General features: G+C 47.7%; 1 protein-coding gene across 1 annotated transcript in view; it reads left to right on the top strand.

Annotated features, from left to right (window-relative positions):
- Positions 1-27,770, top strand: part of CYRIA (CYFIP related Rac1 interactor A) — a 102,045-nt gene that overhangs the window by 16,338 nt on the left and 57,937 nt on the right. Inside the window, exon 2 of the mRNA XM_043917150.1 lies at positions 27,095-27,246. The gene's annotated coding sequence lies outside the window, so the exon portion shown is untranslated. The remainder of the gene's footprint in view (positions 1-27,094; positions 27,247-27,770) is intronic.

The raw sequence follows: 27,770 nt of genomic DNA, 5'->3' as shown, positions 1-27,770 counted from the left end.
ACTCGTGTCAGATCCTGTGAGCCTCTGTTCTGGATGACTACCGCCCTGTGAAGGTTTTAAGGTCAGGGTCTCCTGATGTTTGAATTTACTGGTGAAATAGCACACCATTCCCCGGGCTGGTCCAGGGTCTGTGATGGGCATTCTGGGGATATTTGTCATGTAAGCCACTGCAGGGCTACACTGTCCAGTCCAGAAAGCCTTCCCTTAGCCAGAGAACAGTCTCTCAGCCATGGGCAGAAGGTCTGAGGCTTGTAGCCAGTTCAATTCAATAGAGATGGAAGCCTTGTCCTTCGGTTCTGCATTTCTTTTATTGTGTATATCATGTTCTTTGACTACATCATACCTGATACTAGGAACTGACCCAGAGACCAGTCAGATCTTTATGACTGGCTAGTGTTTGAATTGATCTGCAGTTTGCAAAAGAGATTTTTACACTAAAGGTGAGCCAGTCTTGTTTTTAATCATATGCAGCAGTGATAAAACATACAGTTTTGTTCCCTTGACTTACATCTCTTTGCTGTTTAATTCTGGGCCATCACTTAATCACTCTTAAGTCTTTGGGACCTCAGTCATAGAATGGACCTGATTCCTTCTTTGCTGACCTCAACATAATTCCTGTGAGTATGAAATGACTTGATATGCCATCAGGTGGTGTATTAGTCAGTTTTGCTGCAGTAAGAAATAACCCCCGAGTTTCAGTGGCTGGTAGCAACAAGACTTTCACTTACATCACGCATCAGGGGCTGCTGTTTGGGTTTCGTGGCGCTGACCCACAGTTCTCATTCTCAGACGGAGTCTGACCGGACAGCTGCTTCTTGGACAACGTCCTCCTCTTGACAGGGAAGAGAGTGAGCAAGGTGGCAGAGACCTGAGATACTTCTTGAAGCTTCTGTTGCTCACATTCCTTTTCCTAAAAGGGCAAATGGCCATGTCCTGTATCGACTATGTCCCCCTGCCATGGGAGGGAAGGTGGTATTAATACATGAAGCCATATGGCAGCCAGAAAGGCTTTCTTTCTACAACCCCAGACACTGTAAACCTATTAAACCGGATGTGAATGTTATTTTCTTAGTAAAATAATAATTGATGGCATAGTAGGAACTGAGCTCATATCTGGTGTTGATATTTATGTCAACTGGACTAGACTGTGCCAGGACATTCAAATGTAGTCTCTCCAGGAGAAGGTAATTGGGGTCATTTACTCCCATCTGCTAGGGGTAAAGCCTAGCAGTGTGCCTGGGAAATAGTACGTACTGGACACAGAGTAGCTGCTCTGAACAATTCCACAGAGTCACAGCTACTCCAGTACTCTGGAGCCAAAGAATCAAGTAGGATTAAGGTTTCCAGCCCATTTAAGATGAGAACATCTGGCAATGCATGAATTTTAACTCTATGCTAGATCAACAGGTTTATCAATTTAGTTCTTCAATTCAAATATAATCACATTTCTTTTTTTTTTATTTACTTTTATTAGTTGGAGGCTAATTGCTTTACAATATTGTAGTGGTTTCTGCCATACATTGACATGAATCAGCCATGGATTTACATGTGTTCCCCATCCTGAACCCCCCTCCCACCTCCCTCCCCATCCCATCCCTCTGGGTCTTCCCAGTGCACCAGCCCCAAGCACTTGTCTCATGCATCCAACCTGGACTGGCGATCTGTTTCACACTTGATAATATACATGTTTCGATGCTGTTCTCTCAGATCATCCCACCCTTGCCTTCTCCCATAGAGTCCAAAAGTCTGTTCTATACATTTGTGTCTCTTTTTCTGTCTTGCATATATATAAACACCAATACAGTATACTAACGCATATATATGGAATTTAGAAAGATAATCACATTTCTGAAGCCTTGTTGCCCCTTACACTGGAACTCATATCTTGACATCAAAGAAGGTTCAGAGTGCAAACATAACCCAATGTCCCCAGCATTGTTCATGATCAGTGTCCTTGTGAGGGACATTAATAACCACACTTTTGACCATTGTTGTGTCTCTCTTTGGGGCTTTCCAAAACACTATTATTCTTCATATCTTGTTGTTTTACTGTCTCTGTCTTGCTGGAAGCAATGGTAGCCTCTTAAATTTAAAGAAATAAAAACCAAGGCCCAAAGATGTGAGGGCGGGACCAAAGGCCAAGCAGGAGGCATGGACACCAATCCTCCCCTCCCCAACTGTGTGGACCTTGGGCTAATGACTTGGCCTCTCTGTGCCTCATTGTTCACATCTGCAAGATATGAGTGGTAATCCCTGTGTCTTCCTCCTGGGGGTGCTGTGATGATTTAGTGGGGCTGTACTCATGATTCATTTTAGGTTTTAGCTCCGGATACAGGAGAGAGAGTGGTGGGCAGAGTAGCACAGCGGTCTGGTCCTCCATGTGACTGGTCTAGTGATGAAGCGTTTGAGGCTGGGGTGTGGGACTTCATGAACAGAGAGGAAGGAAGGGATGAGGCCACGCTCCTGTCCAAACAGCCCCCTGACGTGGTGCAGAGACTGGAAGATCCCTCAAGGTCCTTGCCTGGGCTGAACCTGAGCCTAAGGGGTCTGGGGCCTGCTGGGCTTCCTGTTTGGGCAGGACTTCTAGTCAGTTCCGGTTGAGCCGGAACTGACTAGAAGCCCTGCCATAGCAGACACGAGGGATGTTCACAAGGACGCTTGCTTGCTCTGGGCCCCTGGTCGTGTCTTGCTGACAGCCCAGGTCAGGCTGTGTCCGACCAGCTTGTCCAAGGCGTGAGGCCTCTACGTGTGAAATGGAGCTCAAGAAACATGCTCAGAGCCAACCTCAGGCAGGAAGGCTCGGGAGACCCCTGGGGGCTGGCTCAAAGGCAGGTGAGCGCCCTGCAACCCTCTGGGGGTCCTTGTAAATAAACATCACCCTCTATTTCCCCGTCAGACCTTGAGTAGACAACTTCTAAGAGGCCAGTGTAAATTGCATTTTTAACCTGCAAATTATGAAACATTGTTTTGCTTTTTATTCTGTAATTGAGGGTTACCTTTTCTCTAACACCTTTAATTTAAATAATTTCATCCTGAGCGTCCAGGAATTTCAAAATCCACTTTAGCATCTAAGCCTTTTGTCACTAGCACTAACAGGTTTTTGCAAGACACGGCAGCTCATTTAGAATGCTGTGTTTTATTAATAGCTGGGAAAATACAGGCCTTATTTACATCTTTATCACTTCCCATTCTGTTGGCTAGTGGGGGAAGACATTCTGTAGCGGCTCTGATGTAGCATTCAAGTTCAAGGACACAGATTTTCAGGAGGATTCCCACCTGCATTGTCTTCTTTCCTCTTCCCAACAATCCTGGACATCACGCTTTATGACTTATGCCCATTTTACAGAAGAGGAAACTAAGGAACACTTGACCCAGGTTATGGTAGCTGCTAAATGGAGCAGCCACGTGAGACTTGAGCTCACTGGCCAGGGCTGTGCCCAGAACCCTAGCTCCCTGTGCATGGACCAGCTTCTCTGGATTTCTGAGACTCTGCTTTTAGACAATTCAAGACCGCTCCATTTTCAGGGCCACACTCAACCTCTGCTTGATAGGTTGACCAAACAGGCAGGTTTCTTTGAGATCATCTAGACCAGGGATTTTCAATGTTTGATGTCATAGCCACTTGGGAAACAGTAATGTGGATACAGCACACAGAGGAAATGGTGTGCTTGTGGTGAAGCTGCTTGTGGTCATAAGGGAGTGGCCTGGCCACCCTGACCTCATCAGCTGTCCTCCTAGACTAAGAACATCTTTGCCACACACGGTTGGGTCTGTTTTACAGATGGTGATACTGACACCTAGGGAGGGAAACACTAGAGCTACCTGGTGGTACTTGCGATTACATTCCGTGGCTTGCCTTAACATTTTAGTCACTCCAAATTTATGAATTATTCATCAGCCATTTGTTACAAATTGTCAGGGACAGCTGACTTGTCTGTGTGGATATGTATATTCACATGATCTCTTCCCAATTGGGTTATACATTATCAAGGGACAAGGTCTTGGTCATGTTCCCTTTCTTTCCTTCTGCCCCACCCCCCAAAAAATTGCAAAGCATAATGGCTTGGACTTTTCTATGTATTAAAGTATAAATAAACTATCATCCGTCCTTTTCCTTTAAAAAAAACTGTGGCATTCTCCTACGTCAAGTATCTCTTCTTCCGGAACACATTCCCAAATGCCCTTGGCTGTAAATAATTTCTGCCTTGTCTCACCCTCCAGCACATTTTCTTGGTGACATCTTAGAGCTTTTACTAGTTTTTACCTTTTGTTAGAGTTGTTGGTGAATGTATTCCATCTCCTTTTCCAGTAATACGACCACTTTGAAATCAGGTTCTGTTAAGTGTGGTTCACGTAATAGAGTGGCATTTACTTAACAGGCATTCAGTTCAGATTCAGTGTTTTGCGAGCCTCTCACATATCAGATGCTGCACCAGGGCTGTAATATGGGAGCTCATTTAAATTTTAGCAGCCATGTGAGATGGGTGGCGTATATTAGCTTCATTTTATACGGTAAGGAAACTGAGACTGCAAGAGAGGAAGTGCCTACTTAAGGCTGTTTAAGTTGAAGCCAGGACCCTGCACTCCAAATTCCACACCCTTAGCTTCTTGTCTTGCTCACAACTAATGTTTGCTGAGTTGAAATACAAGCCAAGAAGACGGGACTTCATTAGTTTAGAGGCTGATAAAGGCCGGGCATAAGGCTTGTGTGATTTTTGTTACTGGCCGGAAGAGTACCCTCGTGTTGGGAAAAAAATGAAAAGAATGTTGGTTCTTATGAATGTGTTCTGCTTGCCTGCCAGTTGTCCCCAGAACATCTGCAAGTTCAGATGAAATATGACTTTCAGATGAAAGAATGTTCTAACTGACCCAAGTCTTTCTCCCCTGCAATGAAAACAATGGGAATTTATATGTTTTCGTTTTGCTGTTAATCGGATTCCTTGAGAATCAGTTTCCTTGATAGATGAGGTAAATCTAATCAGCTACTGATCTCCAGGAGACCAAATGGTTGTGTCTTTGTGTGTGTGTGTTTATGTGTGCAGCAGAGCTATGAAAATCCTGCTTTATTTTTCTGCTCTACTTTCCCCTTATTTCCCATGGCAATCACTGACCCCATTCCAAGTTAAAGATCATACCCCCAAAGGTAGCAGAAAACATGCACAGTGATGCTGGAGTCATCCTCCATGTGATTATCTAAGTGTGGCCTCCACAAAGTCATTTCTCCAGCCCAGTTAGTTCCTGACTCTAATCAGAGCCCCAAAGCCCCTAATCAGGCTTCTGAGTTTGGTGATGGCAAGTGTCTTCATGACCATCTGCAAAGAAAACATGCCAAGAGGAGGCTTCTGCTGGATGACAGTGGTTAAGCCACAGCACCTGCTGGACAGATGCATCTTGAATAGCGGGATAAGCCCAAGTTCCCTGGGGAACATGGCAGACAGTGCACAGAGGAAAAATGGTCATCCATGGCTAGAACTCAGTGAGGCTAGTTTTCCAAGGGGTTACCAGTCCTCTTGTGGCCCCCTGGTATGATAATTCCCATTTTAGAGATGCATACACTGAGGCGTCTCTGACTCAACCCTTCAACTACAAGGACTGACTGTAGAGTAGAGTCTTTCTAGTTCCAGTCCTAACCTCCTTTTATGGCAGGGTGGATACCACGACTAAGCGGTTCACACCAACTCTCTACCTCAGATCAAATCCCAGCAACAGAGTAGAGATGCTGAGATGCTGGCAGAGGGTCATGAAGATGGATGTGCCCTGGTACCCTTGCCTGCTTCCAGGTCTGCATGTAGATGAATTTGACTTCTAGGCACTAGATCTTTCCAGTGTAAGGTACTGGGCGGAAATGAAGGGTGATGTATACTCTGCTTTGAAGACACGTCTCAAGGAGCGTTTTTTCTTAGAGTATATTCTTACATCGAGGAACTGGTCCTGGCAGGCAGTTCCAGGCAGATCAGAAGGCATTCATTCATTTCCTTATTCATTGAACAAATCATTTTAAAACACTATGCCTGGGTGGGCCCCAAAGGTATGACAGGGAGCAGGGCTGACACGGGCTAGATTCTGAACCTGCGCTTACAGGATGTCTAATTCTGCGTGAATATGGAGAGAACTGGACTTCCCTGGGGGCTCAGAAGGTAAAGAACCTGTCTGCAGTACCAGAGATACAAGAAACCCGGATTTGATCCCTGGATTGGGAAGATCCCCTGGAGAAGGGAATGGCAACCCACTCCAGTATTCTTGCCTGGAGAAGTCCATGGATAGAAGAGCCTGGTGTGCTACAGTCCGTGGGGTGGCAAAGAGTTGAACACGACTGACTGACTAAGCCCATAGCACAGCATGAATAGAACTAGGGATAAAGTCTTTGTAGGGAAAAAGATGTGTACTGTAAATAAAATTGTACAGGGGATGTTTCTACACAATTATTTACCAACTTTTGTATGTCTTATTTCATTTTGATTATATGTCTTTTTAACAAAAAAAGCATGCTGTCCATTGAAGTCCCTTGAAAATGTCCTTGGCTGGTCCGGATAAGCTGGAAACTGCTCAAGTATGCTTCTTTCATGGTTTTGTATCATGCAGGCAGGCTTGCGACACTGTCAAATCCTAAGATGTTGGTGAAGATTCTATCTCTAGGCCCTGGCTTTTTCATTCCCCCTGCCTACACATGCCTTTTGGCTGTGGCTGCCTTTCTCTGGGGCTAAATGCTATTTATTTTTTAAGCTACAGTTCGCAGATGATCAGCTAAAATCATTCATTCATGCATTTGATAAATATTAATTGAATGCCTACTTTGTGCCATGCAGAGTTCCATGTACTGGGCCTATGAGACATTAGTGAGAAAAAGTAGATAATAAGGTTAGTATCACTCAGGCAAAGGTAATAAAATAATGTTTATTGCCTTCTAGCTTATTAGAAGGTCAAAAGAGCATGGGGCAATGTGGAGTAAGGGGATACATTTGGATCTGTGCTGGATGTACTTTAAAGGTAAAGCCAAAAGAACTTCCTGGAAGGTTGGATGTGGGATGTGAAATAAAGAGGACGCTTGGATGACTCAATGTTTTGTGCTAAGAAACTGGATGGATGGAAATGTCATTAGCTGAGATGAGAAAGACTGGATGAAGTAGGCTAGGGAGCAGGGAGGAGTTCAGTGTGGGGCCACATTAAGTTTGAGTTCAGCATCCAGGTGTGGATTTTGAAGACTGTGGTTAGTGCCAGCAAGGAAGAGGTCAAAGATGGAAAAACGCATTTGAGATTTATCAAAATATAGACAACTTGAAAGCCGTGAAACCGGATGAGATCACTAAAGGCGTGAGTCCTGGTAAGGAAGAGAGGGACTAAAGGTCTGAGTCCTAGGGAATGCCAATGTCAAGAGTTCTGGAAAAAAAGAAAGGGAACCAACCAAGGAGACAGGGAGGTAACAGAGATTAACCAGGAGGAAAAATAAGAGACTGTGATCTCCTAAGACTTTCTAGAAGGAATGATGACTCAATTGTACAGAATTGCTGATGGTCTAGTAAAGATGCAGACTGAGAATTGACCATTGGATTTATCATCAAGGAGGTCATTAGCGTCATCCACCTCTGACCCCAGCCCACCCAGCTTGCTTCCTCTGCATACCGCACTGTCCTTTCATGATGCGCCTCTAGACTGTACTCATTTGATCTCTTTAAATAGCTGTGCCTACATAAAATAGCTGCATGTCTGCAGTCTTGCAGACATCTTCACAAGGGTGATTCACTTATGTAACATAAATGAGCACCTACTGTGTGCAGGACTGATTGAGATTGAATAGAGCTGCTAAGTCAATTGCGTTCTCCTCTGCCCTCTTCTTATAGCCTAAGGAGTGCAGCAACACTTATACAGAATCTGTTATCACAAAAGAATGTGATTGATACAGTAAAATTACGGGAGCTCAGAGGACAGAGATTTTCCCTGGGGGTCAGTGTTGAAACCATGAGGAAGTAGCTTTTGAGTTTGGTCTTAAAGGATAAATAGGATTTGGATTTCAGGAGATGGAGTAGAGAGAAGACTGTTTTAAATAGAGGGAAATATAAGAACAAGGGCATGCAGGTGGGACAGTTGGAAAGGTGATACTGAGCCAGACGGCAGGGTACAGGAAAGAGAGAAAAGAAGGTGAGGCTAGAATTTTGGCTGGGGCCTGGTGAAGAGAACCTTAAAAATTAGAAGCTGGGCTTTTATTTTTTAGCCCATGGAGAAATCATTAAAGGTCTCTGAGCCATGGAGTGGCGTAATCATAGCTCTGCTGCTTCAGGAAGAGTCATCTGGCTGCCTGTGCAAAACCATCCAGGAGAAAGATAATGAAGACCTAAATTAGGGCAGCTGCTGTGGGAGGAGGGGGAGGGGCCATGTGAGAATCCACAGAAGCGGAATCCCCAGGACCTGGCTTTGGAGAGTGTGGGCTGCCTGGATTGTAGCTGGAGCTCAAGCCCTCCCTAAAGACCACATGCATGCATGCGTGCTTGCTGAGTCGCTTCAGTCGTATCCCTATAGACTGCAGCCCACCAGGCTCCTCTGTCCATGGGATTCTCCAGGCAAGAATACTGGAGTGGGTTGCCATGCGCTCCTCCAGGAGATCTTCCCGACACTGGGATCGAACTTGTGTCTCTTATGTTCCCTGCATTAGCAGGCGATTCTTCATATTAGTGACACCTGGGAAGCCCCCTTCTTCAAGTGCCAGGTGGCCTTGGCGACTGCATTTGCTTATCACCTCCACCCCCATCCTTTTCCAAACTGTGGGTGCTCAACCTCCACCTCATTAATGAAATGAAGCTGGCTTATTTTTGGAACTCTATGATGCCCATGGTCGCTGAATTTAAGAAACAAATTAATGCTGTGCTTTTCAGGACTCTCCACCTGCATGGTGCCCACTCAAAAGAGGTAATTGTGGAGATGTGAGCAATGTGTGCTCTGGCAAGGGCTCCTCTAGGTCACCTCCAACCTCCAGTCTCTGATCTGTTTCATCTGATCTGATCAGTTGCATACAGTGTTTTCAGGAATAGCTGAGCAAAAGCAGTCCTCAAAGCCTCAAGAGGGTAATCTGCAGTGCCACCCCCACCAGCAGTGCCCTAGGAAATGCCAAGTGACCCAGATGGGGCCCAGGCAGCCTGCCTGATTATTCTACCCCTGAAAATCCAGCCTCAAGAGTGTAGCCTTTGTACCAGAAGATAGAAACCCCCCCTCTGCCCAGCGATTCTTTCAGCATCAGCTAGAGTGGGCTGAGACACGGCAGGTAATGGTGCCCAGGGGATCATTACTGAGTTCGGCATCGAGAATGGAACCCCAGGCTGTGGGGGGAAGGGCCTGGCCTGCAGCCAGTCCCAGGATCCCAATGCACATGGCAGCAGCTTTGGGGGAGCAGCCTTTGGGGCAAGGCTGGCTTCCTCCTGAATCTGCCATAAAAGGATAAAAGTGCTGCTATCTCATCTGCATTGGGTAGCATTGCTGGATAATTTTTTTAAAAGTGTGGATTTTTCTCCCTTTTTGCAATGAGTGTGTGTGTGCGAGTGCATGCATGTGCGTGTGTGTGTGTTTATGCGCATGCATGCTTTCACACAGTTTGCAGCCTATATGTGTTAACAGATGGATTCAGCCCCATCTTTATCTAGTGTTACAGAAGATAAAACTGAAACCGGGTGATATGCTGCCTTTTCAATTTAAGAGGAAAAACATTTTTTTAAGTGCCTTTAAGGGAAGCCCTTCTGGTGGAAAAGAACGGTCCAAAATATGGTCTGGCTTTACCCACAAGGCGGAGCACAACAGAACCATTTAAAAGTGATTTTTCTCCTTCTCCCTGCCTTCCACCTGACTTCTCCAAAATATATGATCCCTGTGTCAGAAGTAGGCCAAGCTTTAAGGCTATCATGAATTATTTATCAAGAGACATCCTTACCCAGGAGTCTTGAACGAATGCCCCATGGTTTAAATTTTATAGACTACCTCACCTCCCCCACAGTAGCAGCAATTTCTGTTGCTGCATTCTTCCTGAGACGGAAATAGAAAGTGTTTTACAAAAGGCAGGACAAAACGTTATGCTAATAAAGGTAATTGTGCAAGGCTTGGAAACGCTCCCCTGTGAAGGCAGCTTTAAGCCCTCTGCTCCAGGTGACCAGCCTGCCACAGCTTTTGTCTTGTCTGATTTCAACAGGAGTCATACATCCCCCCGGGGTTTTCCTGGGTTTTACCGCTCAGACGGTAAAGAATCTGCCTGCAATGCAGGAGACCTGGGTTCGATCCCTGGGTCTGCGAATATCCCTTGGAGAAGGAAATGGCAACCCACTCCAGTATTTTTGCCTGGAGAATCCCAAGAACAAAGGAGCCTACAGTGGGCTACAGTCCATGGGGTCCCAAGAAGTTAGACACAACTGGTGACTAATACAACTGCCATTCCCAGAGGCAGGACTGGTGGAGAGGAGAAACAGACCCACTGAGCAGGTCTCTCTGCCCACATTTTCTGGCAAGGACTTGCCATTTCATCTGAATAGCAAGTATGTTTTACCTACCTATGTGTTCTGTAAGATTCAAGTTGAGGTTTGTGAAAATAATTATTTTATCGGAAACTGGGGACATTAACTAGATAAACAAAAGAAGCTGAGTGTTTGGTGTTTGATTTCTTTTGCTTCCTTATTGCTGACCCGTGAATCGGAAAGTGAGTCCTGAACACAGGTGCCCGGGGCAAGACGCTCCCTGGGTACAGAATCCGAGAGGGCCTTCCAGAGAAGAAGGCCTGGGGCTGTGGGTTTTGGTCTCCTCTGCTCTGAGCACCATGATCTACTCTCAGTTCATTCTTCTGGCGAGTGTATTTTCATATTTGATAGCCTTGAGATAAGCTAGGGGTCATTCTTCATAGAGGCTTCTCATTTTTTTTAATCTTTAATAAACCTTTTATTAAATATCTCATTTCATTCCTGTAACATGTTGGGGATATGGAGCACACAATGTGTTTTCCTCATTTTATAGATGAAATAATTGACAGCCAGGATGGAATAGTGTGTACACACATATGTGCTCATGCACACACACACACACACACAGAGGCATGATGTAAAATGTAAACCTGACCATGTCACCCTGTCCCTGACAAACAGTGAAAGGTGAACAGTACGATCCAGCTCCCATGTGAGGGGTAGATTCCTTTACAAAACTCTGCTGGCCCCTGTGGTCTGGCTTCCATTTCAGCCCAGGTTTCCCTCCTGCCTGACACATTATTGTCTTATAGTCCAGCCATACGACAGAGGGTGACATGGTTGGATGACATTACCGACATGATGGACATGGGTTTGAGTAGACTCCAGGAGTTGGTGATGGATAGGGAGGTCTGGCGTGCTGCAGTCCATGGGGTCACAAAGAGTCAGACACGACTGAGCGACTGAACTGAACTGAACCAGCCATACCCATCTCACATAGTTCCTTACATCAGGAGTTTCATCACCTCCATTCATTTTTATTGCCTTGTGACCTCTGTCCTCTTTCCCGCCTCTCCTTCTCAACTCCCCCTGTTGGCCTGGCTAAGTCCTGTGTGGGTTCCAGACTTAGCTCAGACATTGACCCCTCCACGAAGCCTTGACTGATTGGATTCCCACCGTGTGGATGGAGTTTGGGGCCCCGCATTAGTGCTCCCACACCAGCCTCTGCTTCCCCCTTACAGCAACCACCAAACTGTACTTTAATTCTTGTTTCTTGTCTTTATCTTTCCTGGTAGCTCCTGAGTTCCCAGTAAACACAGGTGAGGGGGCCATACTTTGTTCTCAGAATCTTTATCCCCAAATGGAAGAAACAGGAAGCTAGTGGCAGGTTGCAGGGCAGACCTCAGTGGGATTCCTCCTCCTCATTGCTATACTTCTCTCTGGATGCACCCCATTCAAGGGTTCAGCCCACTAGGCAGGGTTTTATACCATCTCCTGTGTCGTTCAGTTGCATAGCTGCTTTCAGATTCCAAGAAGAGGTCCCGAGAGGCATCTTATTTATCCCCTCCACTGACCCAGGCCCTTGGGACCACATCTAGAAATACTGACCATTTTTGTAGGAATTTTTTCGTAGGGAAAAAAGTCAAGCTTGCCATCAGGTAATTCTGAAGATTATCAATAATGAAGTAAAATTATTTTTTATTTTGTAAAATAAAATTCTGGCATTACTGAAGACATTATTGTACTGTTTCTTTCAACATTAGGACTCTAAATGAAAAAGAAAATAATTTATTTAAGGCAAGAGCATCAGAATCAAAGGGATTCACTAGTTTGAGTGCCTTCCTTTGGGCTTTAGTGCCTTTCTTTACTTCTCTTAGCCTGGGTCATGACTTGCTGCTGGGTCATGGACGTGAGAAATGAATGAGAGATGAGGATGGAAGGGGCCAAGTTCAGCCAAGAATGGAGCCAAGTTCTCACCAAGTGGTGGCCACTTTGTAAATTTCTTTCCCTGAAACTGCCCTGCTTCCATCATGTGGCCCCAAGTCCTACCTGAACCGTAACTAGCTTATGCCTATGCTCCAAGAAGACTCTTGAGAGTCCATTGGACTTCATGGAGATCCAACCAGTCCATCCTAAAGGAAATCAGTCCTGAATATTCATTGGAAGGACTGATGCTGGAGCTGAAACTGCAATACTTTGGCCACCTGATGTGAAGAACTGACTCATTGGAAAAGACCCTGATGTTGGGAAAGATTGAAGATGGGAGGAGAAGGGGACGACAGAGGATGAGATTGTTGGATGGCATCACCGATGCAATGGACATAAGTTTGAGTAAGCTCCAGGAGTTGGTGATGGACAGGGAAGCCTGGCATGCTGCGTGTGCAGTCCATGGGGTCGCAAAGAGTCGGACACGACTGAGTGACTGAACTGAACTGAATGCTCCATGTAGGGTTCACCATTTAGAGTTCAGAGACCTGAACAAAAAGACTCACTGAGCAGTCACAAAAGTGCTCTCGACTAAGAGTCAATAGGAAACCCCACAGCAGGCCTGGGGCAGTCCACCCCTCCTCTGGGCCAGGGGCCCCTCATTCTCAAAGGAGAGTGGGGGAGGGGAGCAGGCGCTCAGGTGGCTTCCAGCCCTGGCATCCTGCGAGCCTAATTGGTAGCTGAGTGAGCTGTCATCGGTAGACCAGGAGAAACCAATTGACCCTCGTCATTCTGCTGGCAGCTCTGATGCCTGAGAAGCCGTTGGGTCCAGCTACATCTAGAACTAGCTGTGAACCCTTGGGATTTTAATTAAAGGGCTTTGTGAGTCAGATGGCTCATGGTCAGGGAGACACCGAGGAGGGTCCCGTCCTGTCATCTGCTCCCTGAGAAATGGGCCGCCTCTCCCAGTCCAGCCCAGGGATGCAGAACCAAGAGGCTCACTGGGGGTCTTCCAGGAAAGACTTGTGGCAAAGCTTCGCCCCACAGCCCTGCTGACTCCAGGCCCCAGAGGAGCTGGGGCAGTTGGTATGTGGTATGTCATCAGTTTTCTCTTGTGAGCATCTGGGCCGTGCCAGCCCGCTTCCCCTGGTGCTTGGAGGGTTTCTTAACCAACGTCGTTTCTGCTTCAGGTGGTTTGTGCTAAATGTATTTGCATGCAGTCCCAAGTGGTACAAGGGATAAAAGGATTGTCTTAAAAAAAAAGTGGTTTGTGAATGTGTGGAAAGCAAGACCGCTTGCTGTGTGTTTTTGACAATCGCCTCCCCAGAGAGGGTTCAAAACCTCACCTTTCAAGATGTTTCAACTCCTATTAGAAAGTGACTTAAATAATATTGCTCTTCTGACCACGGATGGCTGCTGTGACTGTCAGGCTGGCGATTATTTGTCTAAGCCGAGTCCCCGGGGCTGGGATGTCACACCATTTCCTCCCATCTCCCTCCCAGAGGAGGTGAAATCCCTTTTGCCAGTTTCTTCTAGCTGGTGTCCCTGTGATGGAGGGTGCGCACACACGAGTGAGTCTACTAGAGAGACTGCACTGTGGGTTCAGCTAGACTCGTTGCCTTTCCCACAGATCGTTGCTGAGCACCTACTGTATGCAGGCACTGTGCTGGTGCAGAAACTGTCGTATCCTCGGGCTGTCGCCCTGTAGCGTGCATCACGCTGTTCTGCACCCACTGCCCTTCCAGTTCCTCGAACTGACCCGAGTTGCCTTTATTTTCCCCCTGGATGCCGATGTGTTCAGGGAACTTGAACAGGCCACATGTTTAAGCATCTTTAGTTCAGGGCTTCTCAGGTTTGGCACTACTGACATTTGGGGCAAAATAAGTCTTTGCTGTGGGCAATATCCTGTGTGTTGTAGGCTGTTCAGCAGTATCTCTGGCCTCCACACACGAGATGCCAGTAGCACTGCACGCACTCCAGCTGTGACAACCGGAAATGCCTGCAGACATTGCCAAATACATCCTCACAACTTTGAAAGTGAAAGTCTCTCAGTCGTGTCTGACTCTTTGCGACCCCAGGGACTTCTCCAGGCCATGGAATTCACCAGTCCATGGAATTCTGCAGACCAGAATACTGGAGTTGGTAGCCTTTCCCTTCTCCAGGAGATCTTCCCAACCCAGGGATGGAACTCAGGTCTCCCGCATTGCAGGCAGATTCTTTACCAGCTGAGCCACAAGGGAAGCCCAAGAATACTGGAGTGGGTAGCCTATCCCATCTCCCCGAGATCTTCCCAACCCAGGAATCGAACTGGGGCCTCCTGTGTTGCAGGCAGATTCTTTACCAACCGAGCTACCTTTACATTTACTAAAATGCACTTAGGTCCGCTCTCCTACCTTATACAGTCGTGTGTCAGGAAAGCAAGGATTCTTTGCTCCCAGTCTACAGTTAAAGTCATTGAGGATCAAGAAGGAGAGAAACGTGCTCAGGTGAAACAGTGAGTTGGGGGCACAGCTGTGGCTACAGTTTAAATCCATCATCCTAACTCAATGACTTCTGATGGATCCACTGAGTGGTGCCTGGTTAATGTTTAATAACTGATCCTCTAAGGAAAAACATAAACAAACCTGTCTAGGAGTGTTTGCCAATTTCCACGGTGTAAGTATTCCCACATGGCCGGTTTCTAATTATAAGACCTTACTGAATATGAAGTTGGGAAGACATACATATAATTGGCTCTGGTGATCTGGTGCCATATGTGCTTCTGTCCACACAGTGGTCTTTCTGTCTTCCGAACCTTGTTCTTCTACCCTTTCTACGATAAACACACACCCTTATGACTGTGAGGTATGATTGGGGGTACATTTAGGCTAGTCAGGGTTTCTGATCACCTCTGGATAACTATAGAACAGTTAGAGTGGAATTTTCTCCCTTTTCTTTTAGATGAACATCCAGTTTCACAATCTTTCCATCTAAGGAGTTACACTGGGAGGGTCTCCTGGACAGAATGAACTCTTAGGCAGGAACTAAGTGTCTTTGCTCAGCATCAGAAAAGTTGAATGGGAGGTACTTAGAGGTACAAGGTAGTGATGGCCACTGGGCTGCAGTGTTCCATATACCATTCCAGAATATCTAGGTATGATCTTGGCTGGAGTTTTAGTTCAGGCATGAGCTCAGCTTCTGTAAGCCTCAATTTCCATGGCTGTGAACATTGCCTCATCACTGTGGTTGTAAAGAACAAATGAACTGTCTTATGTCCCAGTCTCAGATGCCTACTCTCCCACTTGGTTGGTCAGTGGATTGGCTGAAGACTATAATGCTGTAAACTTATTAAAAGCAAGAGCCTGGTGGGCTACAGTTTATGGGGTTGCAAAGAGTCGGACATAACTGAGCACTTGGTTGGTCTTGACTCTTTTTACCTTGGCCACAGTTCAATGCCATTTGCTCCTAGCCATCTTCTCTGTGGTCCAGCATTTGACCTGGGGAGGGGAGCTTGAAACTGTGGGAGGAGTTCTCAACTGAGTTGTTATCCCACTCTTGGTACCCCCTCAATATATAACTTCAGGAATACTTTGGCGTCACTGGAGCGTGGGCAGCCTCAGGGGAGGGGCGGGAGTATGCCGTGGCATTTGAATTTGACCTTAGAAGTGGTAGGAAGTGCTGGCAGAGTTTTAAACAGGGAACACACATCATCTGATATGCTTTAGAAAGCTCTTTCTGCAGAACATGGGTCAGAGTCCAGGCAGGATGAAACCAGTTGGGAGGGTGATATAAGAGAACAGTCAAAAAGTGATGAAGCAAAAATGCTGACTGGTGCAGGCCGAAAGTGCTGTGAGAGTTCAGACAAAACAGAGGTCCGTGTGGACTGGGTATCAGAAAAGTATCAGAGAAGACTTCTTGGAGGGGGTGAGACTGCTGCTGGCCTGGATGGATGGTAAAAAGGATGGAGGTGTGTGGAGAGGTAAGTCTAGGCTGCAGAACAGGGCGGAAGAACACTGGACTTAAATTGAGAGCTTATATAAGGGTGGTTTTCTTTCAATATGGACCTGATCATGGAGAGATTTGAACACTAGTCTTAGGAATATGGGTTTCGTTAGAAATTAGTGGGTCTCAGGAAGACGATGCATTTTTCTGTAATCGGTCTGATCTCATCCCAGGCATATTTTATGTCCATGGTTCCCCCTTCTCGCTTCCCCAGGGCCAGGTGTAGGACGTCTGGGGCCCTGCTTCCCCAGGTCCAGGTGTAGGGTGTCCGGGACCTTGATGGGGAGGTGTGTGTGTTTGCCCCCTACATCCCTGTGCTATTGAGAAAGGCAGAAGCCCTGTGCATCTTGAGGATGAATGCTGATTAAACAATTCCTAATTTGCCTCGCAGCAGAGGGGGGCCCAGGAACTGGAGCAGCTGTGCTATTGTCTGAGGGTCCCCAGTATTTGTCTGCCTGGGCCAGGGTGACCGGCATCTTGTCATCAGCTCAGATAAGCCGGCTCCCAGCTGTCACTGCAGGCCGTTCTCATCCTTCCTGCCGCTGTTGACCGGGGCCCTCTCCTCTTCTTGAGCGTAATGGACGGCCCCTCCTTTCTCCCATCCCTGCTTTGTGAAGGTGTGTCTGGCTCTGTCTGGGAGGGTGGAGCCTGACTAGCCTTGTCACGTCGGAGAGAAAGGAGATTTGTACTTTCTATGAAGTTTCAGAAAACAGTTTGCTGGGAAATGACGTGAGCCGAATGCCATTACCGCTGAGTCTCACATGAAGAAAACTGAGGCTCAGAGGGGTAAAGCGACTCATGCAGGGTTGCACAGCAAGAGTCAGTGGGGTGAGAACTAGAACCTGTTGGATTTGGCCTGAGGTGTCTGCTGGAGGACTTCCACTTTCACAGTGTTTTCAGCAGAGGCCTGGCTTGTCAGAAAACCACTCTCTCCAAGGGCAGTATATATATATATCCCAGGCTAAGCTCTTTTAGAAACACTCCACTGAAGGGCTGTCTTAGGCCTTGAGAGCCCTAAGTTCCAAAGACCTCTCCATTCATGATGCAGATAGTGCTGAGTGATGTACTTGGGCTCTGAGAGAGATTTAGGATCAGAGCAGAAACTGGAGCCCAGATCTCTCACTTCTCAACCCCCTGTGCTTTGCCGCCCCCCACCCCCAAGCCCACCCTACCTAGCCTCGTGGCGTAAGCAAGGCCTCTGTACAACACGCAACCCGAACCACTTCAGAGGTGCCCTGTGTCAATGACCAGGGGCTGCTGGGAGTTCACAGGTGGTTTGTGGTCCTTGGGTGGTACTTGCCCCGTGAGACCCTTGTGGCTCTGGGGTGCAGGAGTGCGGCCAGGCTTTGCACGAGGTGCTGGAGTGCAACAGGGTCGTTGGGAGCTTGGACAACCGATGCCTCCAGCCAGACTGGCTCTCACGCTGTGCTCAGTCCAGTCTGGCTGTGGTACCATTTCTTAGTTACCTCCAGGCAGCACTGACTTCGAACTTCCGTAACAATCATTGCCTCTGAGAGCCCAGGTCAGTTTTTGCTCCACTTATTTAGGAGGCAGTTGTATTTGCTGAATTTGAGGGCTTCCCTTATGGCTCAGATGGTAAAGAATCTGCCCGCAATGCTGGAGACCTGGGTTCCATTCCTGGGTTGGGAAGATCCCCTGGAGAAGGAAATGGCAACCCACTCCAGTATCCTTGCGTGGGAAATCCCGTGGACAGAGGAGCCTGGTGGGCTACAGCCTGTGGGGTCACAAGAAGTTGAACATGACTGAGCACACATGCACTGCACTGGCCACTTTTTTTTTTTTTCCTTTTTGGACTGGCCACTTTTTATGTTGGGTCGCCCAGATGCCTGAAAGAGATCATTCCCATTAAACAGACAGGGCAGCCAGGTGTCCGGGTGTCCAAACGTTACAGCTCATGACTGTTGGGCACGAGACCCCAGGCTCTTTCCACAGCTCCATCCTCCCACGAGCACAAAGACATCTGATAGACGAGCTCACTATTTGGCCACACAGAAAGCATGGGCGTGTGTGGAGTCCTCCACCACCTGACGCCAGCCTCTTTCTCCCTCTCCAGCCACCCTGAGCCATTTACTGCCCCCAGGGAGGCTGAATTTTACAAACTCGGCCATCAGTGTTTGTCATTTGTGCAGGACTTTGAGCTCATTTTGATAGCTTGTGAAAATCAGGAAGACGTGGGCCCCTCCTCTCAAGGCGCTTTCCCTCAGTGGCAGAGAGAGCGTATGAACATAAATAGCTGTGGTGCTTTCGAGGCTCATTTGATCTTCAGAGTAGCCCAGAGAGGCTTGCTTGTGTATGTGGCTGTAAGTCTGCACTGAGCAGACTTTGCATCTGAAGATCAGAGAGAGGTAGTGAGGGACCAAAGGTCACGCAGCCCAAGCAAGACCAAGTTCAGGGTACACCAAGGTTTCCTGGCTCCACCACGAAGCATTCAAGGTGTCCAGGCTTGCACCACCGCTGATGGCCAGGCGTGCAAGCCTGTTAAGTTGTGCCCTTGTCCTTCCAGAAAGGGAACGTTCTTGGAGTTGTAGCCTTGGGAAGGGAGGCGGGAACATGAAGGAGCCCCAGAGATCTGCGATTTGACTGTGCTGGTGCTCAGGCTTGTCAGGGCGAGGAGGCTGATCTCGCTGCATCTCTAAGGTGTCTCCCACTCTCTGACCCCAGGAGATGACCTGATGGAGTGACCCTCGTGACTGTCACACATGAGGCAGTCATGGGATGTGCACCCGATGTCCGGCACCGAGTGAAGAAGAGTGATGGTTGTGTCACGCTTGTCCCCCGTTGCTCTCTGATGTTCTGGGATGGCCTGAGCCCAGGCTCTGTCACTGTCTGTCTATGGGCTGTTTCCTGCCCCAGTCTGGGCTCCTTGGCCTTAGTCCCTAGCTCGAGGGGTCACATGCTGAGATAGAAGAAGTAGGAGTCAGTCAGGAGAACTGTGTGCTGGTCCTGGTTTTGCCGCCTACTTGCTGGGTTCCATTAACCAAGTCCCTTCCCTCCCCAAGATTTCAGGCATCCCCTAAATGGCATGACCAATAATATTAATAATAGTAATATCAATAACTTGATAGCAGTAATGGGTTGAATTGTGGTTTAGTCTCTCAGTCATATCGCACATATCCATGTGCGACCCCATGGACCATGGCCTGCCAGGCTCCTCTGTTCATCAGATTTTACAGCCAGGAATAATGGAGTGGGTTGCCATTTCCTACTCCAGGGTATCTTCCCAACCCAGGGATTGAACCCACATCTCGGTGTCTCCTGCTTTGGCAGGCAGGGAACCCCGGCCACCAGGGAACCTCAGAGGGTTGAATAAGATAAGTGGTCCCCAAAAGATAAGTCCATGCCCTAAACCCCAATGGCATATGAATGTGACCTAATTTGGAAAAAAAAAAAGGTCTTCCTCTTAATCAAAAATCATCACTGGCAGACACTTCTATGCAAAACAAGAGGCTGGCTGTGTATTATTGCAGGGCCCTGCAGCCTGTGTCTTCACCAGTCCCTCCAGGGGTCTCTGGGCTCCCCAGCACCACTGACCTTTCCTGAGCTGTCAGAGAATCGCTGGACCAGAGGTCCCGTGATGCCCCTGATTAAATAACTGCAGGAAACAGCTCTTCAGAGAATGGACTAATAGTGCCTGTTGCTGTCTTGTTAGCATTTCACTTGTATTGATGTGTGAGATTGATTTAAGACTGATTTCCTGGTTTCAAAAGAACAGCAGATTCTTTTTTCCTCTTGATCAGAGATTCTTAAGAAGGCGGAAAAGAAACAAAAAGCTTAAGAAACAAAAAACAAGCTTTAAGTGCAGCCTCCCTCCTCCCCAGGCTTGTAGACTCAGAGGAGAGATCCCTGGACAGGTGGGTACAACCCCACCCCCTCCAGGGGTTGGGGGATCTGTGCCTGCTGGCAATGGAGACAGGACGCCTGTCCCAGCCAGGCGCCCCCTTCCAAGGAAGCAGGGTCTTGGGTCCTGTCGGTGGGTGGCGGTTTCTCCAGCAGGATGCAGCAGCTTCTGTTTGCAGTGTCCTGTCCCGTTGCCTGGGCCACCAGAGGTGAGAGAGACGCCAAGCCCTCTGGTCTGGGGGACTGGCTGGTTATCAGAACACCTGCCCGTTAAGGTTCTGGGGGTGAGGGCACCAGGCGCCCAGCAGTGCTTTCAAAATCTACTGCTGAACAAGTCACACCCTTGCTTCCCAAATTGTAGGGTATCCGCTTTATCATCAGCTTGCCTGTTTTATACGTAAGGCCCACGAGGCCAACAGATGTAGAAGACTTTCTGGTGAGCAAAGGGAGAGTGGATTGTTGCACAGGAGTGTTTGGGTAAATTAGAAAGCAGGAGATCATGCATTCTCCACTGGATCAGTAAGGCTTAAAAGAACCCACCCCTGGGCCTGTGGTTATAGCAGGGTGACAAAACGTCTTTGTGTGCCTGGGACAGGACTGGTTAATGCCTGTTGTCCCAGCATCATTATTATTATTTTTGTTTTTTCCTGTTTTCTGATTCATTGATTTCTGTTGCAGTCCCTCAGTTTATTTTTTATTTATCTTTTTGGCTGCACCATGCAGCACGTGGGATCTTAGTTCCTTGACCAGCTATCAAACTCACACCCCCTGCATTAGAAGAGTGGGGTCTTAACTGCTGAACCACCAGGGAAGTTCCCCAGCAGCATATGAATAGGCCTCTTTCACTCTGGCAAGAACCCAAGTTTGGATCATGAGTTGCTTGATTACCTTAATTGTATGTAACCACATAGGTGGATACATAGTATGGATAAAGAGTGGATAATATGTCTAAGTTTAAAGACCTGTACCTTTGTGCTTTAACAGTTCAAAAGCTGGTTGTGGGTTAGCACCATCAGTCATGGGCAGGGCCTGTCACCATTTCATGACACGTGTAGCTTAGAGGTCAGATCGTGGACCAAAATGTCAGACAACAGTTCAGATCCTTGCTCCTAACCAACTAGCTACTTGACCTTTAGGATATGATTTAGCTTATCTCAACCATAAATTAAGAATAATCATACGGCCTTCTTAGAGTTGATGTTATCACCGTGTAACCTATATAAAGCATCTAGTTCATTTCTGATAAATGACAGGTGTCAATAAATGGTGGCTGCCATGGTGATGATGATGACGTCATGACTGTTGTTATTTTGGCTCTAGTCTCCCCATCTGTGAAATGATGAGGGATGTTCTCTGTCCTGCTCCCCAGATCTTCCTGAGTCTGAATTCACCCAGCACCCGCAGAACCCAGTTCCCTCACTGCTCTGGGTGGGGACTTTTGGCAGAGTCTTGCTCACCGGCTGCGCAGTGGGTCCCTCCCTCTGTGACATGGGCACTGAGTTCTCAAGAACACCATCCCTTCCACCCACCCTGATGACTCTCCCATCTTGGGTCCTCCCTTCAATCCTCCGCAGCCCACCCCACTTCCTCTTCCCACGAGTGGTGCTGTGTCAATACTGAAGCCAGGAAGTCTTTTACTGGTGCTGGCTGACACCGAGGGGGTGGGGTTGGGGCTGCCACCCAGGAAGGACTGGGGACCAGAATCCTGGTCCTGCCCGCTCAGCACCTTTCAATCACTATTTCCCGCCCTGGAGAGTTTCCTCCTTTCCTTCGCCTTTGGCATGAAGGTAGTGTCTGCTTCTAGTGCGTCTCCTTTGTGCCCTGTTTCTTAACACTGACTGACTGTCCTGTGTGCCTCTCCCTTTCTTTCCTTTTTCTTTTCTGTTTTTTTAATGCAACTGCTTTGCGATGGAGTATGTGTGTGCTAAGTCACTTCATTCAAGTCTGACTCTTTGAGACCCTATGGACTGTAGCCCCCACCAAGCTCCTCTGTCCATGGGATTTTCCAGGCAAGAATACTGGAGTGGGCTGCCATGCCCTTCTCCAGGGGATCTTCCCGACTCAGGGGTCGAACCCACATCTCTTAAGTCTCCTGTATTGGCAGACAGGTTCTTTACCACCAGCGCCACCTGGGGAGATGGAATATTAACAGCATAGTAGTTAAAAGCAGGAATGGACCCAGACTGCAGGAATTCAGACCTTGTCTCTACCTCTCAAAAGCCAAGTCCCTTGGACAAGGCCTCAGTTTCCCCGTCTGTACAAGCAGCTGGAAGAACACCTGTCTGGCCAGTGGGTCAGGGGGTCACCAGGCCTCCAGTGTTCAGTGATGTCTGATGCACTGTAGGGGCCTGACAAGCACAAGTCGTATTTATTATCCACGCACCTACCCGTTTGTCATTCTTTACATTGAGCGGGGCTCCTGCCGCTGGGGGAGAGAGCGTTCTGAGCTTCCCTGACCCAGGGTGTAGGCCCCGCCGCTGGTTTACCTGTGGCTGGAACAAGTAGGCTTCTGCCCTGCTCTGCATTCTGAGTCCGCTCAGCTTGGAGAGCAGGCAGGTGGTCTTCCAGGCTCTCCAGTTCCCTCACTGTCTGTAGGTATCACCTTCTCTCTGTCCAGCGATTCCACTTTCAGAACCATTCAAAAATGGAAGATACACAGGCATCCTAAGCTATTTCTCAGCCGCTCCCCTGAATGGGGGAGGCAGGGTTGGGGGGCGGGGGGCGGACAGGAGGTAGTGAAAAGGTCCCAGATCACAAGACTGGAGAAGGTGAGGAGCTGCCCGTTCTAGTTTCGGTTCTGTCATGTGAACCTGGAGACGTCATTTTATGTCTCTGGGTTTCAGCTTCCCCATTTTTAACAAAGGCTAATAACACCATGCTTTGTCCCTCTCTTAACACGTTATTGATCCGGGAGTTTTTTGCAGAAACTGACGTCTGTGACCAGCGATTTGTAATATAAGTGAGTATTGGAACACTCCAGTCAATAATGTTCGGGTCACAAAAGATGTATTAATACGTCTCTGATCAAAAAGCTGTTAAAATGACCAAAGTGGACAAGATATTGACAAGAGAGGCTTCCCTGGTGGCTCAGGTGATAAAGAAGCCGCCTGCAACGCAGGAGACACGGGTTTGATCCCTGGGTCAGGAAGATCCCCTGGAGGAGGATGTGGCAACCCACTCCAGTACTCTTGCCTGGAGAATCCCATGGACAGAGGCGCCTGGCGGGCCAGTCAGACAGCACTGAGCACGAGCACTCAGGTGCTGCCACAGCGCCGCCTACTGATGGTCTCGGGCGGTGCCGGTTTCCTCCCTGGGGCTCCCGTCACTCGTAACCATGGCAACAGGAGCGGACCCGTGCTGATGCTGTGTGAGGTTGGGCTGCTGGTGGGGACCAGAGGCGGAAGTTGTCAGTGTCTTTCTTCACTTGACGCTGTGCTCCCTGACGGACCTCTGGCCTGTGGGTGACTCAAACAGGAAACCGCCAGCCATCCCTTCAAAGAGCTTGGATTCCTTTCAAAGATACGCTTGCTTTTCATTGCTCTGTGTTTATCTGGATGGTGGGGGAGTAGTTTACAGAATCAAGGTCAGAACCCTGGAGCAGGCTTCTCCTTGGGAGGGTCTCCATGATTGAATGGACAAGATGCAAGGAGGTGGGACCCTGTGAGGGCTGGGTGAGGATCCAAGCTGTCTAAATGCTGGTCCGTGGGCCAGAGCCAGTGATGACATAGATCTCTCCAGAAGCTTGGCCCCTACTCCAGGTTGGGCTGTACTTTTTTTTTTTTTTTAGCTTCTCTAGATGCACAACGAGTTTGGGGAACTGCTGGAGTGGGTAGGACTGGTATCGAGGACTTGCCTGTTGGGGGGGCTCTGTGTTCCCTGCCTACCCTCTAGTACCCATTCAGATCCTGTAAAGTGTTATTAGTATTGATATTACAGAGTGATTAGGTTATTAGTCTAGCTTTCTATTTGTGTGGTTGCAGCTTACCAGGTGACTGCCAGCCTCAATGGTGCCCACTGGGAGTTGGGGGACTTTTGTTGTGTCTGTAATTAAGTAAAGTGAACAAAATGATCGGAAAAGATTCTGGAAGTACTTAGAGTCATGGTCTGGAGGAGACCCAGCATTCTGCTAGCCTTGACTCTCATAGTATTGCGATAGAAGAAGGTGTGATTCTTGCTGGACCCCACTGGGGGAGATCAAGTCCTAACCAAACATGTGAAAATGGTTCTAATTTTGAGAACATTTGATCAGGATGGGGGTGGGGACGGAATCACACCCCCTGATACTGATTGCCTCGAAAGTTTCCAGGTCCTTTTGTGACACATCTGGCCTCAGCCACAACCAAGAGGTGAGAGAGATGGTCCCCCTGGATTCTTCTTTAGAAAGCCACCTTCTCCAGGTCTATAGTCAGGTGCCCCTGGGACACAGCACCTGCGGTGGGCACCCTTTTTCTTGGCCTGTGCTCTGCTGGGAATTCACGGGCACAACCCCAAACGTGGAGGAAACTAACTTCTCGCCCTGGCCCATCCCTGATCCCCCCACTCCCCACCCTGCTACCACTGTGACCTGGTTTCCCAAAATGCAGGGCTCAGAAATCCCTTTCTCATCAGGCAGGAGTTGCTGTGTTTTCTCTATCATTTCCTTCCCTTCCCCCGCCACTTCCTGTTTTTTCTTCCCCTTTCTCCACCCCCCACCATCTCTCCAGCCTGTCTCTTGTCCAAGACCAGGAACAGAGGCCGGCCGTTGATAATCATGATTTCCTGACGGGCCCTCTGGCTGCTCGGGGCCAGGGCCAGCCCAGCGTTTCTGGAGCACGTGAGCCCTGGTTGGCAGCACACAGGAAGCCAGGGCCCTTCGAGCCTCCTGTCTGAACGAGAATCTAAGAGAATAACCCTTCATGTCCTGACAGCATGAACAGCTGCCAGAGAACTTTCGCCTGCCTTCAAGCTAACATACTGGAAAATAAGACAGCTCCTAGTGTTTTTTGGCCTAATAACTGCAGTCCAGTTAAGATGAACAAAACACGGATTTCGGAGTCAGAGATGAGTCCATACCTAATTCTGCACCGAATTTTCTTTATGACTCTGCAGGGCATTCTAGTTCTCTCCAACTCGGCTCTAGGTCTAACCTTTTGGGAAAATGGAGCTCATGGTACCTTTAGGGGACATTTTTGAGGATAAATTAGGAAACTATATCTATAAGATTCACATGATGTGAATGCTTTGCTTCATAAATGTGGGATCCCTTATGGTTTTGATGTTTTGCACAGAGAAGTGGCTATTCAAATGTACAGTGTTCAGAAAAATCACATAATAAAACAACAAGATCCTACTCTGTAGCAAAGACATTACTTTGCTGACAAAGGTCCATCTAGTCAAAGCTATGGTTTTTCCAGTAGTCATGTATGGATGTGAGAGTTGAACTATAAAAAAGCTGAGCACTGAAGAATTGAGGCTTTTGAACTGTGGTGTTGGAAAAGACTCTTGAGAGTCCCTTGGACTGCAAGGAGATACAACCAGTCAATCCTAAAGGAAGTCAGTCCTGAATATTCATTGGAAGGACTGATGTTGAAGCTGAAACTCCAATGCTTTGGCCACCTGATGCGAAGAGCTGACTCATTGGAAAAGACCCTGATGCTGGAAAAGATTGACGGCGGGAGAAGGGGATGACAGAGGATTAGATTGTTGGATGGCATCACCGACTTGATGGACATGAGTTTAAGCAAGCTCTGGGAGTTGGTAATGGACCAGGAGGCCTGATGTGCTGCAGTCCTTGGGGTCACAAAGAGTCAGACACGACTGAGCGACTGAACTGAACTGAACTGTGTAGCACAGGGATTTATGTCCAACATCCAGTAAGAAACCATAATGGATATACTCACATATATGTATATATGTATAACTGAATCAGCTTCTCTGGTAGCTCAGTTGGTAAAGAATCTGCCTGCAATGCAGGAGATGTGGGTTTGATCCCTGAGTCAGGAAAATCCCCTAGAGAAGGAAATGGCACCCATTCCAGTATTCTTGTCTGGGAAATCCCATGGACAGAGGAACCTGGCAGGCTACAGTCCATGGGGTCACAAGAGTTGAACACAACTGAGTGACTAAACCACCACCATAACTGAATAACTGCTGTATACCAGAAACTAACACAATATTGTAAATAAATTACAGTTTAATTTAAAAAAAAAAAGGAAAATCACATAATGGATGATACTCATGGGAGGAGAGCCCATGTGTATTTCTGTGTTTTCCTGAAACATGTAGTGACAGATAGACAAAAAGAGAGAGACAGAGACAGATCAGCAGACCTAGGGGCTGGTATACAGACGACTCTCATTAAAAAACCAAGTCCACCCACCACTGTGCTCATGGGTCCCTCTCTTCCATAACAGTATTTTTCTAATGGGAAACAGGGAGAACCATCCCAACCACATGCCTGAGGTGGACTGTTTTACTCATTCAGCTCCCAGAGGGTAATACTACAGAAAACTACAAAAACAGCATTCTGGAAAAAGTGCCACCTCTCTTTTGGAAAATCTGTTTTAAAAAAGAAAAAGAAAAACAGAGAGTTCCATCAAGGTCAATGACCACTTGTTTGAGAAATCGGATGGGTCATGTGGCTGCTTTTTAAAAATTTGTTTTAAAATTCCAGCGGCCAAAGAGTCAGAGACACGTTCTGATCTGGAGTCTCCCTCCAAGTGGCAGGACCCTTGAGTGAGGTTCTTTTTTTCTCTGAGCCTCAGTTTCCCCAACTACATGTGACAAGGTTGTTGCATTTCTTCCGTCCCTGGTAATCGGTGATTCTGGGGCTCTCTCTGCTCCGCATAAACGAATGTGTTATGGCCAGAGTAGAAGAGGAAATGGCCTCTCCTAGTAACATGACTTGTGTTCCCTTTCTGCAGATTATCACTCACCAGGGACAGAGAAACCACAGGACTCTCAGGGGCCACAGCCCTGATCTGGGGAGCCAGACTTGTCTTGGCAGAACAGCTGCTCATCTGGTTCATTCCATCAGCCTGGATTGGTGACTCCGAGTCTCGGGAGAGATCTCCAGGTAAGAAACAACTGTCTTTGCTTTTAGCCGACAGCATGGTGATGACCAGCATTTTCAGTGCAGAGAATCTGTGATATTCGGGCTCCCGGAATACCTGGAAGCCTCAAGTATGGTCCTTCCACCAGATTTCTCATCCCTGATTGGAAGTCATGCTTCTTTACACCACATACATGTACAAGGAGAAAAAAGAAAAAAGCAAGGATATAATGAAGAACTGATGTGTATTTCAAAGTAGCTGTCATTCTGAAGTGGTGAACTGTCCCCAGGTTCTGTAACTGCATATTGAGTGGGAGCATTTGCTACATGAGTCTTCTGAGTGTTTAGGCAAGAAACAGAAGAGCTTAAAAGGTGGAGGGGGAACAGCTCAGAGCTATCCTTGTAGGTTGCTCTGTCCCTGCAGAATCCATCTGAGGGTTTCTTTCTGCCCATCCTGGCCATCCGGATTGAGACCAGCAAGGAGAGAAGTAGCTGACCTGGCATGAATTTAAGTCTCATGCCAGAGGCCTGGCTGGTGTCTCACTTGG

Source organism: Cervus elaphus, chromosome 11, assembly GCF_910594005.1.
Source record: "Cervus elaphus chromosome 11, mCerEla1.1, whole genome shotgun sequence".
NCBI classification, from domain to species: Eukaryota; Metazoa; Chordata; class Mammalia; order Artiodactyla; family Cervidae; genus Cervus; species Cervus elaphus.
Note: the sequence above shows the minus strand (reverse complement) of the source record. Positions and strands in the feature narration are given on the sequence as shown.